The sequence below is a fragment of the Scyliorhinus canicula genome, chromosome 4, assembly GCF_902713615.1.
Source record: "Scyliorhinus canicula chromosome 4, sScyCan1.1, whole genome shotgun sequence".
Lineage (NCBI taxonomy): Eukaryota > Metazoa > Chordata > Chondrichthyes > Carcharhiniformes > Scyliorhinidae > Scyliorhinus > Scyliorhinus canicula.
Window position 1 is genome coordinate 178,033,099 of NC_052149.1, and position 14,887 is coordinate 178,047,985.

The window sequence follows — 14,887 nt, forward strand, 5'->3', positions numbered from 1 at the left end:
CGGGCCCATGCCACCCTTAGCACGGGTTTTTGGCGGGGGTTTCCGGGGTCAGCAGAAGTTAGCTGACCCACGGAAGTACAATGGAGGACGGTTCGCGGCTAGGAGGGTTCCTAGCCGGGGGGGGGGAGGGGGGGGGGGGGGAGGGGAATACCGGGTTGCTGCTGGCAGGGTCAGGAAGGAGCTGGTGGGGGCCGGGGGGACAGAGGTGAGGTGTTGTCGCTGTGGGGACTGGGTCGGGTGGGGGGGTGCTGGCCTGGGGCGGGCAGTCGACGGGCTATGGCTAGTCGACGGGGGAGGGGGGCGGGACGCCCTCTGATCCGGTTGGTCACCTGGAATGCGAGAGGATTGAATGGGCCGGTGAAGCGGTCGAGGGTACTTGCTCATCTGAGGGGGCTAAAGGCAGATGTGGCAATGCTTCAGGAGACCCACCTGAAGGTGGCGGACCAGGTCCGTCTGAGGAAGGGGTGGGTGGGGCAGGTTTTCCACTCTGGGTTGGATGTGGATGGGGAGTGGCGATTCTGGTGGGGAAAAATGTGTCGTTTGAGGCATCTGAGGTGGTGGCGGATAAGGGGGGGTAGGTATGTTATGGTTAGGGGCAGGCTACAAGGAGAGAAGGTGGTACTTGCTAGTGTGTATGACCCAAATTGAGATGATGCGGGCTTTATGAGGCGTATGCTGGGATGTGTCCCGGATCTAGAGGCGGGAGGTCTGATTATGGGGGGGGGGGACTTCAATACGGTGTTGGATCCTTCACTGGATCGGTACAGCTCTAGGACGGGTAGGAGGCTGGCGGCGGCCAAGGTACTGAGAGGGTTTATGGACCAGATGGGAGGGGTGGATCCATGGAGGTTTGTGAGGCCGAGGACACGGAAGTACTCTTTCTTCTCCCATGTCCATAGGGTCTATTCTCAGATAGACTTCTTTGTGGTGAGTAGGGGACTGATTCCGAGAGTGGAGGAGGCCGAATATTCGGCAATTGCAATCTCCGACCACGCTCCGCATTGGATAGAGGTGGAGATGGGGGAGGTGCGGGGCCAGCGCCCGTTGTGACGGTTGGATGTGGGGTTGTTGGCGGAGGAGGAGGTGTGTAGGAGGGTCCGGGAAAGTATTATGGGGTACCTCGAGGTGAATGATACGGGGGAGGTTCAGGTGGGGGTGGTCTGGGAAGCCCTGAAGGCAGTGATTCGTGGGGAGCTGATATCCATCCGGGCACACAGGGAGAGGAGCGAGAGGGATCGACTGGTGGGAAAGATGCTGGAGGTAGACAAGAGGTACGCAGAGGCACCAGAGGAGGGACTGTTAGGGGAGAGGCGCAGCCTACAAGCTAAATTTGATTTGCTGACCACTAGAAAGGCGGAGGCCCAGTGGAGGAAGGCACAAGGGGCAGTGTACGAACATGGTGAAAAGGCGAGTAGGATGCTGGCTCATCAGCTCCGCAAGCGGGATGCGGCTAAGAAAATTGCTGGAGTGAGAGACAAGAGTGGGAATATGGTGCGGAAGGGGGTAGAGGTGAATGAGGTCTTCAAGGACTTTTACGGGGAACTGTACCGGTCGGAGCCAACGGTGGAGAGGAGGGGAATGGAGAGGTTCCTCGATGGGCTTTCTTTCCCGAAGGTGCAGGAGGAGCAGGTGGAGGGGTTGGGGGCGCCGATTGAGCTGGAGGAGCTAGTTAAGGGGATCGGGCAGATGCAGTCAGGGAAGGCGCCAGGGCCGGATGGGTTCCCGGTGGAATTTTATAAGAAGTTTGTGGACCTTGTGGGCCCCTTGCTAGTGCGGACACTTAATGAAGCGTGGGAAGGGGGGACTTTGCCCCCGACAATGTCGCGGGCGCTGATTTCGTTAATCTTAAAGAGGGACAAGGACCCCCGGCAGTGTGGTTCATACAGGCCCATATCTCTCCTCAATGTGGATGCCAAGGTGCTGGCAAAATTCCTGGCCACCAGGATAGAGGACTGTGTGCCATGGGTTGTACACGAGGACCAGACAGGGTTTGTGAAGGGTAGGCAGCTGAACACGAATGTGCGGAGATTGTAGAATGTCAACATGATGCCAGCGATTGAGGGGGAGGCTGAGATAGTGGTGGCGCTGGATGCAGAGAAGGCCTTCGATAGAGTGGAGTGGGGGTACTTATGGGAGGTGTTGAGGAGGTTTGGATTTGGTGAAGGGTTTATTAGATGGGTGAGGCTGCTATATGAGGCCCCGATGGCGTGTGTGGCCACGAATGGGAGGAGGTCAGAGTACTTCCGGCTTTACCGAGGGACCAGGCAGGGTTGCCCCCTGTCCCCCTTGATGTTTGCATTGACAATCGAGCCGTTGGCGATGGCGTTGAGGGATTCAGGGAGGTGGAGAGGTTTGGTGCGAGGTGGGGAGGAACATAGGGTGTCGTTGTATGCCGATGACCTGTTACTGTATGTGGCGGACCCGGTGGGAGGGATGCCGGGGGTGTTGGAGCTGCTAGCTGTGTTTGGGACCTTTTCAGGCTATAAACTAAATTTAGGCAAGAGTGAGGTGTTTGTGGTGCACCCTGGAGACCAGGAGGAAGGAATTGGCAGGCTCCCGCTTAGGAGGGCAGGGGAGAGTTTTAGGTACCTGGGGGTGCAGGTGGCCAGGGACTGGGGGACTCTTCACAAGCATAATTTCACCAGGCTGGGCAGCACGGTGGCCTAGTGGTTAGCACAACCGCCTCACGCGCTGAGGTCCCAGGTTCGATCCCGGCTCTGGGTCACTGTCCGTGTGGAGTTTGCACATTCTCCCCGTGTCTGTGTGGGTTTCGCCCCCACAACCCAAAAAAAAAACGTGCAAGCTAGTTGGATTGGCCACGCTAAATTGCCCCTTAATTGGAAAAATGATTGGGTACACTAAATTTATAAAAAAAAAAAATAATAATAATTTCACCAGGCTTGTTGATCATATGGAGGAGGAGTTCATGAGGTGGGACATGCTGCCATTGCCGTTGGCGGGGAAGGTGCCGTCCGTCAAAATGACGGTGCTTCCGAGGTTCTTGTTCCCCTTTCAGTGCCTGCCCATCTTCATCCCCAGGGCCTTCTTTAGGAGAGTGACTAGCAGTATTTTGAGCTTTGTGTGGGCACATGGGACTCCGAGAGTGAAGAGGGTTTTCCTGGAGCGAGGGAGGGATAGAGGCGGGCTGGCGCTGCCCAACCTTTTGGGGTACTATTGGTCGGACAATGTGTCAATGGTGCGTAACTTGGTGATGGGGGGGGGGGGCGGCGTGGAAAATAATGGAGATGGCGTCTTGCAGAGGTACGAGCCTGGGTGCCTTGGTAACGGCACCGTTGCCGCTTTCTCCTAAGAGGTATATCACGAGCCCGGTGGTGGTGGCGACCCTAAGAATCTGGGGACAGTGGAGACGGCATAGGGGGGAAACAGGGGGCTCGATGGAGGCTCCATTGGGTGGAAATCATCAGTTCATCCCGGGGAACAATGATGGGGGATTTAGGGGGTGGCAAAGGGTGGGCATCAGTAAATTGAGGGACCTGTTTATTGGCGGGAGGTTTGCAGGCCTGGGGGAACTGGAAGATAAATTTGGGCTCCCCCAAGGGAACAGGTTCAGATACGTGCAGGTAAAGGCGTTTGCTAGGTGACAGGTAGAGGAGTTCCCTTTGCTGCCCTCGCGGGGGGCGATGGACAGAGTGCTTTCGGGGGTGTGGGTCGGAGAGGGGAAGGTGTCTGACATTTATAAGGTAATGCAGGAGGTGGAGGAGTCGTCAGTGGAGGAGCTGAAGGCTAAATGGGAGGAGGAACTTGGGGAGCAGATAGAGGACGGGACTTGGGCGGATGCCTTGGAGAGAGTCAACTCTTCCTCCTCATGTGCGAGGCTTAGCCTCATCCAATTTAAGGTGCTGCACCGGGCACACATGTCCGGGACTAGGATGAGTAGGTTCTTTGGGGATGAGGACAGGTGCACCAGATGTTCGGGGAGTCCAGCGAATCATGCCCATATGTTCTGGCATGCCCGGCACTGGAAGAATTCTGGAAGGGGGTGGCGGGGACGGTGTCGAGGGTGGTTGGATCCAAGGTCAAACCAGGGTGGGGACTCGCGATTTTTGGAGTTGCGGTGGAGCCGGGAGTGCAGGAGGCGAAAGAGGCCAGTGTCCTGGCCTTTGCGTCCCTAGTAGCCCGGCGGAGGATCTTGCTGCAGTGGAAGGATGTGAGGCCCCCCCCCCCAAGTGTGGAAACCTGGATCAGTGACATGGCGGGATTTATAAAATTGGAGAGGGTCAAATTTGCCGTGAGAGGATCAATACAAGGGTTCTATAAACGATGGCAGCCTTTTCTGGACTTCCTGGCTCAAAGATAGGTATCTTGGTCAATAGCAGCAGCAACCCGGGGGTGGAAGAGAGGGGGGAGGGGGGGGCGGTGTTCCTTATTATAGTTTCTATTTTTTTTTCTACGGTTATATAACTTAACATTGTGTTAATTTAAGTTGTTAATATGTTGTGTTGTGCATTGAGGACGGGCGAATGTTTATGATTGCTATCATTATTGTTGTTGTTGGTATTTTATTATGTTGTACAAATTCAAAATTTTTCAATAAAAAATTTTTTTTTAAAAAGAGGAATCCCTCTTCGGTCCTTGAGTGGACAACCCTTTCGCTGGCTATCCTCTTGCTCTTTATACATGTGTACAAAACCTTGGGATTCTCCTTAATCCTGTCTGCCAATGACTTTTCATGACCCCTTTTAGCCCTCCTGACTCCTTGCTTAATTTCCTTCCTACTTTTTTTATATTCCTCAAGGATCTTTGTCTGTTCCCAGCCTTCTAGCCCTTATGAATGCTTACTTTTTCTTTTTGACTAGGCTTATAACAGCTGTACAGAACCTTGGTAAGGCCACACTTGGAATAGTGCGTGCAATTCTGGTCGCCACACTACTAGAAGGATGTGGAGGCTTTGGAGAACGTACAGAAGAGATTTACCAGGATGTTGCCTGGTCTGGAGGGTATTCGTCATGAGGATAGGCTGGATAAACTCGGATTATTTTCATTAGAATGATGGAGTTTGTGGGGCGACCTCATAGAAGTTTACAAAATTATGAGTGGCATGGACAGAGTGGACAGTCAGAAGCTTTTATTTTTGAAATCTTTTTATTGGCATTTAAAAAAATTTTAAACAATTATGTACATTATTGGCTGTGCTTATTCACTGTACAATACAGAAAGGTTTGTCTTTTCCTTCCCACAAGTTCTCCTATTTACATTCTGCCACCATCTAGCTCAGTGTGTGGTCCTCTCCCCCCCCCCCCCCCCCCCCCCCCCCCAGCCTGCCCTTCCCTGCCCCCCTCCACCCTCTTGTGCATCCCCTGGTTGGTTTTGGAGGGGGAGGGTTGCCCTCCTTTCTTTTCTCCCCCAGTTAATGTATGCTGTGTTTCCCCTGTGATTGAGGGGGGAAATTACCCCTTCCCTCCCACATTGTCCCTTTTGTGTCTCTCCAGCCTTTTCTCGTCTTCCCCCCTCCCCCTGGGTTGCATGTTCCTATGGTTCCCCCCCTGTCTTTATTTTTCTTTTTCCTTCCCTGTTCTTTCTAACTTTCCCATTTCCCCATCTATTCATTGTTGCTGGCCTTGAACATGTTCTGGAACAGGCCAACAAGCTGCGTTTAGGAAGCCTTCCTTCGACCCTTAGATGACATACTTTAAAAAAAATTTTTTAGAGTACCCAATTAATTTGTCCAATTAAGGGGCAATTTAGCACGGCCAATCCACCTACCGTGCACATCTTTGGGTTGCATGCAAAAATGGGGAGAATGTGCAAACTCCACACGGACAGTGACCCAGAGCCGGGATCGAACCTGGGACGTCAGCGCCGTGAGACAGCAGTGCTAACCAACGCGCATCGTGCTGCCCGAATGGCATACTTAATCTTCTCCAAGTGGAGAAATTGCGAAAGGTCAGCAAACCAGTCCGCAGCTGTAGGTGGTGCTGCCGATTGCCAGCCGAGCAGAATTCTTCGGCTTGCGATTAGTGAAGCGTAAGCTAGGGCGCGGCCCTCTTCCCCATATGTAGTTCTGGCTGCTCTGATACGCTGAAGATTGGTCAGAAGCTTTTTCCTAGGATGGAAAAGTATAATAATCTTTTAGTGTCACAAGTAGACTTACATTAACACTGTAATGAAGTTACTGTGAAAATCTCCTAGTCGCCTCACTACGGCACCTGTTCGGGTACACAGAGGGGGAGTTCAGAATGTCCAATTCACCCAACAAGCATGTCTTTCGGGACTTGTGGTAGGAAACCTGAGCGCCCGGAGGAAACCCACGCCGTTAATTACTAAGGGACATGGTTAAAGGTGCGAAGGGCAAGGTTAAGAGGAGATGTGCAAGGCAGGTATTTTTACACAGAGGGTGGTGGGTGCCTGGAACTCGCTGCTGGGGGAGGTGGTGGAAGCAGGTACGATAGTGACATTTAAGAGGCATCTTGACAAATTCATGCATAGGATGGGAATAGAGGGATACGGACCCTGGAAGTGCAGAAGGATTTAGTTTAGACAGGCATCATGATCACGTAGACTTGGAGGACCAAAGGGCCTGTTCCTGTCCTTTGTTCATTCTTTGAATCCTGCATTGTAAAAATATTAGCATGAGACAACAGAAAATAAATACCGTTGTGCATGCAATAATGCAGAAATGGCACTAGTCAAAGTCAAAAGATGTTAAAAATGCATCCAAAAGGCATTTTTACGTGCAAAATTTACTCTTTAACACATTTTGTTTTACACACGATTTCATAGGCAATAGTCTTTCAGTTTCAGATTAATTCTGTGTTTTGAGTGGCTCAAGAAAACTCTAATTGCTTGAAGAGAAGAAACATATTGCTGGGGCATCAGAGAGCTCAGCTGGGGAACTAATTTACAAAGCTGGAGAACCTAAATGGGAAAGTAACTTTTTTTTTAAAAAAGTATTTTTATTAAGGTTTTGCAGAATTTTTCATAATAAAACAGTAGTAACCATAATAACAAAACAAACTAGAGTGAACATTAACATAGTGCAAAAAGAGAATATACAATAACAATTAATTAGATATTACCCAACGTGACCCAGTCTTCCCACACCATCCCAATGAAGCACTCATCCACCCACCCCTTCCCCCCCACCCCCCCACGGATTGCTGCTGCTGCTGACATTTAAATTTTCCCCGAGAAAGTCGACGAACGCCTGCCACCTCCGAGAGAACCCTAGCGTAGACCCTCTTAAGGCAAACTTTATTTTCTCAAGGCTGAGAAACCCAGCCATGTCGGTAACCCAAGTCTCTACACTCGGGGGCTTTGAGTCCCTCCACATTAATAAAATCCATCACCGGGCTACTAGGGAGGCAAAGGCCAAGACATAGGCCTCTTTCGCCCCCTGAACTCCCGGGTCTTCTGACACTCCAAAGATCGCTATCTCTGGATTCGGCATCACCCGTGTGTTAAGCACCTTGGACATTGCCCTTGTGAACCCTTGCCAGAACACTCTTAAGCTCCGAGCCTGCCCAAACCATGTGGACATGGTTTGCAGGGCTGCCTTGCACCTCATACAACTGTCTTCTACTCCAAAAAACGTGCTCATTCTCGCTGCCATCATGTGTGCCCAGTGGACCACCTTAAATTGAATTAGACTGAGCCTGGCACATGATGAGGAGGAATTAACCCTGCCCAGGACCTCTGCCTACAGACCCGCTTCCAACTCCTCACCTAGCTCCTCCTCCCACTTGCCCTTGAGCTCCTCCACCAGGGTTTCCTCCGCCTCCTGTAGTTCCTGGTAGATATCCGACACCTTCCACCCCCCCACTCAGGTGCCGGAGACCACCCTGTCCTGTATCCTCAGTAGCGGCAGCGTCGGAAAGGCCACTACCTGTTTTTTTCAGGAAGACTCGTACTTGCAGATATTTAAAGGCGTTTCCTGGCGGCAGATTAAATTTGTCCTCTAGCGCTTTCATCTGATGCCTGCCATCTGCCAGCTCTGGAACCCACCATCCATCCTACCCGGGACAAACCTGTGATTGTTGCATATCGGGGTCCAGACCGATACTCCCTCCACCCTCTTGTACCTCCTCCACCGTCCCCAGATCCACAGTGTCGCCATCACCACCAGACTTGTGGAGTAACGGGTCGGCAAGAACGGCAAAGGAGCCGTTATCAAAGCTCCCAGACTGGTACCTTTACATGACGCCGCCTCCAGCTGCTCCCACGCCGCCCCTGCCCCCATCATCCACTTCCTAATCATAGCTATATTGGTCGCCCAGTAGTAGTTGCGAACTTTCGGCAGCGCCAACCCCCCCCCCCCTGACTGCGCTCCAACAGCGATCTCCTTACTCGCGGGGCCTTATTCGACCACACAAAGCCCGTAATGATCCTGCCACCTACAAGTAGTCAACAAGACAGTCACAACAGTTAGGGGCAGCACGGTAGCATGGTGGTTAGCATAAATGCTTCACAGCTCCAGGGTCCCAGGTTCGATTCCCGGCTGGGTCACTGTCTGTGCGCAGTCTGCACGTCCTCCCTGTGTGTGCGTGGGTTTCCTCCGGGTGCTCCGGTTTCCTCCCACAGTCCAAAGATGTGCGGGGTAGGTGGATTGGCCATGCTAAATTGCCCGTAGTGTCCTAAAAAGTAAGGTTAAGGGGGGGTTGTTGGGGGTATAGGGTGGATACGTGGGTTTGAGTAGGGTGATCATGGCTCGGCACAACATCGAGGGCCGAAGGGCCTGTTCTGTTCTATGTTCTATGTTCTATGTAACAGGACTACAATTTGAGATTGTGGATGACAAAAGAACTTCACTGCTTGGTGCTTAAGCCTGCAAGGATTTGCGGCTAATTCAAAGGATCTTCATGCACGCGGCTGACTCATCACGACTGGCCGATGACATACAGCTGCTTCTGAGTATCCCGACGTCTTCTCTGGCATGGGTACGTTACCCTACAAATACAAAATCCTGCTCAAAGAGGATGCCATACCGGTCATTCATGCGACAAGGAGGGTACGAGCTCCATTGCGGGACAAGCTAAAAGCTGAACTTCAACGCCTCCAATCTCAAGGCATTATATCACAAGTCACACAGCCGACTGACTGGGTCAGCTCATTGGTGTGTGTCAAGAAGCTGCCGGATGAACTCAGAATCTGTTTAGATCCCAAGGATTTGAACAAGAACATTCGCAGGGAAAGCTACCCTATCCCCAAGCGAGAGGAGATAACGAGCGAAATGGCACAAGCTTGCATATTTACCAAACTAGATGCCTCACAGGGCTTCTGGCAAATGCAGCTCGATGATTCCAGCCGATTGCTGTGTACCTTCAACATGCCATTTGGAAGGTACTGTTATAATCGGATGCCCTTCGGGATTATATCTGCATCCGAAATATTTCACCGAATAATGGAGCAGGTGACAGAAGGCATTGAAGGCATCCGTGTCTATGTTGATGACATCATAATATGGTCAACGACAGAGGAAGACCACATTGCGAGGTTGAAGCAAGTCTTCCAAAGAATCCACCACTTTGGGCTGAAGCTCAACCAGGCCAAGTACACCTTCGCACGGTCCTCTCTGACCTTCCTGGGTGACACAATATCAGAGCACGGGGTGAAGCCGGACGCTGAGAAGATCGCAGAAATTCAGAGCATGCAGCGGCCACATGACAAGAAAGCTGTGCTCAGGTTCCTCGGTTCATCAACTTCCTCGGCAAATTCATACCGAACCTAGCAGCACGGACGACGGCGTTAAGGAAAGTGATCAGGAAGGACACGGAGTTTGCTTGGACCCAACATCACCAAGATGAATGGGATGATCTGAGACACCAATTGATGGCAGCTCCAACGCTGGCATTTTTTGACCCGGCAAAACCTACAAAGATCTCCACCGATGCCAGTCAACATGGAATTGGTGTGGTGCTACTGCAACAGAATGACCAGTCGGACTGGGTCCCAGTGGCTTACGCTTCGCGAGCGATGACCGCCACAGAGTGCAGGTACGCACAGATAGAGAAGGAGTGCCTAGGGCTGATCACAGGCGTGACCAAATTCCACCACTATGTGTACGGTCTCCCCACATTTCTCGTGGAAACTGATCATAGGCCACTGGTAAACATCATCAACAAAGATCTCAATGACATGACGCCGCACCTACAATGCATGATGATGAAGTTGCGGAGGTACGACTTCACGCTGGTCTACACCCCTGGTAAGGACCTAATAATAGCTGACACCCTATCCCGAGCCATTGACGCTGACAATCCGCATCCAGCTTCCATTAATGATGTGGAAGCTCATGCACAATGGTGCAGGGAGACACTCCCAGCAACGGACGCGAGGCTGCAGCAAATTCGTCAGGCGACACGGGAAGATGCCACCCTCCTTCAAGTCATGCATAACCTTCAGCATGGCTGGCCAAAAGGGCGGTGCCCACAGTTCAAAAACGTCTAAACTGAACTGTCCATGGTGGATGGCATCATACTGCGGAATGACAGAATCGTCATCCCGCTGGCGCTCCGGGCAGACATGCTCCGCAGGATTCACGAGGGGCACCTTGGTGCCGAAAAGTGCAAAAGGAGAGCACGACAAACCGTTTATTGGCCTGGGATAAACGAGGACATAACGAACATGGTGCTCACATGTGACACGTGTCAAAGACATCGACCGGCACAATGCAAGGAGCCACTGCAGCAGCATGAGATGGCTACGTCACCGTGGGACAAAGTTGGCAAAGACTTGTTTCACTCCATGGGCCGAAACTATGTTCTGCTCATCGATTACTACTCCAACTTTCCGGAAGTACTGAAAGTCCCAGATCTCACAGCGGCGTCAGTGATCAAGGCCTGCAAAGAAACCTTCTCCAGGCATGGCATCCCACAGACGGTCATGTCCGACAATGGTCCTTGCTTTGCCAGCTGGGAGTGGTTGGAATTCGCCAAACACTACAACTTCAAGCATGTGACGTCGAGTCCACACTTTCCGCAATCGAATGGCAGGGTGGAGAAAGGTGTCCACATTATTAAACAACTAATCAGCAAGGCTGCTGACTCAAAGTCCGACATACACTTGACCCTCTTGTCATACTGTTCGTCACCTTTAAGCTCTGGGCTATCACCGGCTCAAATGCTCTTCAACAGAGATGTGCGGACAACGCTACCGGCATTACACTTCACCAATCCCGATCACTTGCCAGTCCTGGAGAAGATACGTCACCAACGTCAGGCACAAAAGCAGCACTATGACCAGCAGGCAAAAGTACTGCATCCTTTAGCAATCAACGACACGGTGAGGTTGCGAAACCCGGCTGGGGGTTGGTCTAACATGGCGACGGTTCTCCGCCAAATATCGCCACGATCTTACGTTGTAAAGTCTGACGATGGAACACTGTTTTGACGCAATCGCCGAGACCTGCTAAAGGTTATTCCTCGTCAACCTGCATTTCCAACATTGGATCTGCAGGACCCTGTCATGCAACATCCTGGAACTCCAGCAGCAGGTGTCCAAATGGACGTAAAAGACTCTGGATCTCCATGCCCACTCAGGAGGTCTACCCGGGTCAGACGTGCACCCAGCCGTCTGAACTTGTGAACATGGACTGACACGATCATTGCTCTGCTCTGTATATAAAACTAACTTGTGTTTGAATTTGTGTTTAGTTACAGCTCTGCAACTATGGAAAAAAAGTGAAAAAGGGAGATGTAGTGATCCTCGCTTGAGTGTGTACAGAAGGGGCTGATGGGAAATGGAAATACCACCAGGGGGCAGCACAGGGACGTATAAGAGTGACGCCGAAGGCCCTCCCCCTCACTTGGCTGAACAGATGGTGAGGAGAACAGGGACGGAAGTTGAGCTCAGGGCTGCTAGTGTGGTCAGGCCTAGTTGCAGAGCATAGAGAAGTGTAACCTTGACAAGTGCAGTTCTGTAAGTAAGAGCTCACGCAATCATTTAAGTTGTGTAGCACAATAAACCTTCCTTCAACTACTGGACGACTTATATAATTCTTTCCAGTAACATAACAGTAACCGTCCGGTCCCGGGGCTTTACCCGATTGCATGCCCTGGGGGCCACCTGGGGTGGCCACATCCCGATTTCAAAATGGACACTTGCAAAGAGTAAAGGGAAAATTGGACAGTGCTAAGAAAACAAGCAGGTGCAAGGTTTGCCTGTGGATTGGAGTTTGCAGCTCCCAGACAAAACCAATACTACAAGCTATTAGCATAGTAATGAGCTATCTCCGGGGACAAAAGAGAAACATCTAAGCAATCGGTACCAGGGCAGACTCCCCAGCGCCAGTGGAGACTAAAACAAAGGCACGTCAACGGTCACCTAGGACCCACCCAGCGATCAAGCAACGACCCCTTTATTGGAGAAAATCAATACAAATGATTAGGACATGGTCCAATTAATTGGGGCCAAGTTCAAGGCCCGCCCAAAAGGGCGCAGAGCCCCTTTGGGGTATAAAAAGGAGCCCCCAAGACAGATCGCTCTCTCCTTCTTCACCTTCATCTTGGCCTTGGCTCTCAGCGACGATAGACCCACCAAGCACCAGCCAAGTAAGTCTAAAGTCAACGCACACTACGAGATAGGCACTCCTAGCTACTATTCTATACCAGTTCGATGCCAGCAGCCTCAGAACCGGACAATGGCCTTTGTTCCTCTGACTGAGTGGGCACCCAAAGCTAAGTATAGGCTTTTAGTAGTAGTTGTAGTTTAGTGAGTAGAGTTTGTGGCATGAGTATAATTGACGGTGTGTGTAAATAAATGTGCATTGATTTCAAACTTACTAACTATTATATCGAGTCTTTGATCAGTATTCGGTTTTGAACCTTGTGGCGGTATCGAAAGGATACCTAGGAACTCTTGAGCAAATGTAATTAGAACAGAGCAAATTAAGGAGAGGGCATAACGAGCAACACCCTCTATACCCTTGACAATCTCCTCCAATTCAATCGGGGCCCCCAGCCCCTCTTCCACCTTTGGAAACCTCAACTGGTCCAAAAATTGCCTCATCCCTTCCGTTCCCGTCGGGGGCTCCGACTCGTATAGTTTATTATTGAATTTCTTAAAGACTCCTTAAAGTTCACCCCCCCCCCAGATCCAAGACCGTGTTACCCTCCTTATTCTTTACTCCCCCGATTTCCCTGGCCGCCTCCCTCTTTCGCAGATGGTGTGCCAGCATTCTACTCGCTTTCTCCCCATACTCATCGACTGACCCCCTTGCCTTCCTCAGCTGTGCTACCGCTTTCCTTGTGGTCAGCAGTTCAAACTCCGCCTGCAGACTCCGTCGCTCCCTCAGTAGCCCCGCCTCGGGGGCCTCCGCATATCTCCTGTCCACTCGGAGTATCTCCTCCACCAGTCTCTCCCTCTCGGCTCTTTCTCTCTTTTCCCTGTGGGATCGAATTGAGATGAGTTCCCCTCTGACAACTGCCTTCAGAGCCTCCCAGACCGTTGCCGCTGCTACCTCACCCATATCGTTTGTTTCCAGGTAATCATGGATGTTCCTACTAATCCGCCCACAAACCTCTTCGTTCGCCAGTAGTCCCACATCCAGTCTCCAGAGTGGCCGCTGCCCTCTCTCCTCACTAAGCCGCAGGTCCACCCAGTGCAGGGCATGGTCCGAGACTGTGGTTGCTGAGTATTCTGTCCCCGCCACCTTTGGGATTAGCGCCCTGCTCAAGACAAAGACGTCTATGCGGGAACAAACCTTATGAACGTGGGAGAAAAAAAAGAGAACTCCTTAAGTAACTTTAAAGTAATACAAACTATTTACGTCATTTTTAAAACAGTATTTCCCACAAATATTTTACAAACGTAGTTTCAGGTGAGATTTCAGATTGATTTAGCATGCATTTATAAAATAGCCGAGAGAAATTGCTAATAGTTTTTGGAAAATAGAATTTGAAATTAACCTGGGAAAGGAATGAAGAAAATTCAAAATTTCTACACCCACTTTGGAAAAAGATATATCTTGATAAAAATCAAATGATCAAATGTGAATCTTTTTAAAAATATACAGCAGAATTAAAAGTAATGCTGAATTGGATTAAAAAAGAACAGAATAATAGAGTACATGTGACAGACCCATCCAATTAATCATAATATCCTGCTGAAAATATTTTCCCTTCAAGTATTCATTCAATTTTCTTTTGAATGTTATGAAGCAAAGTCCTTCCTTCATTGTCCCATTCAAGTAGATCCCACCTACATATTTTCAAAGGCTTTGACATCCTTCCGAAAATATGATACACATAACTAAACACTTAAGGCTAACCAATGTTTTAGTACAGTTTTAACATAACGTCTTTGTACTACATTTCTCTATTATCCTGCACCCTATTTAAAGTTGTACTATTTGGTTCATGTTGCCTCTCCTCATTCTTTCTACCAGAATGTATCACTTAACACCTCCCTGCATTAAATTTCAGCTGCAAAGGACTTTCCCATTTCACCAGTTAGTACATGTCCACCAGGCATCTATTCCTATCCTTCTTGATGTTTTGCTACGTTTCTGAGTTTCATGTCCCACTACTGTCCCTTTAATCCCATCAACTTTAATTTTGCGAACAAGACTGTCATGCACAGTACAGGTATGTCATATTATGAACTTTCAGTCAGTACTTTTAAATATTAGACACAAAATATCTGTTAAGATGGCTGCTGTAAAAATCATCTGACATTTGGCATTTGAATTACAGACAGTATCAAGTCTCCAGTGAACAAAGAACAATACAGCAGAGGAACTGGCCTGTCGGCCCTCCACGCCTGTTCCGGTCATAATACCACCCATGGCCAAAACACTCAACACTTCCTAGTGCCGTATCCCTCTATACCCATTCTATCCACTTATTTGTCAAGATGCCTTTTGAATGCCGTTGATGTATCTGCTACCACAACCTTCCCCAGCAGCACACTCCAGGCACTCACCAACCTCTGT

The 14,887-nt window shown here is 50.2% G+C and overlaps 1 long non-coding RNA gene across 1 annotated transcript; it reads right to left on the minus strand.

The window, feature by feature from the left end:
• Positions 1–5,760: 5,760 nt before the first annotated feature.
• LOC119965191 lies at positions 5,761–13,709 on the minus strand. Its single transcript, XR_005460451.1, has 3 exons — positions 13,475–13,709; positions 6,471–6,569; positions 5,761–6,064 (listed from the first exon to the last, which is right to left on the minus strand). It is a non-coding gene; the product is annotated as an uncharacterized LOC119965191 (long non-coding RNA).
• Between the last annotated feature and the right edge of the window lie 1,178 nt (positions 13,710–14,887).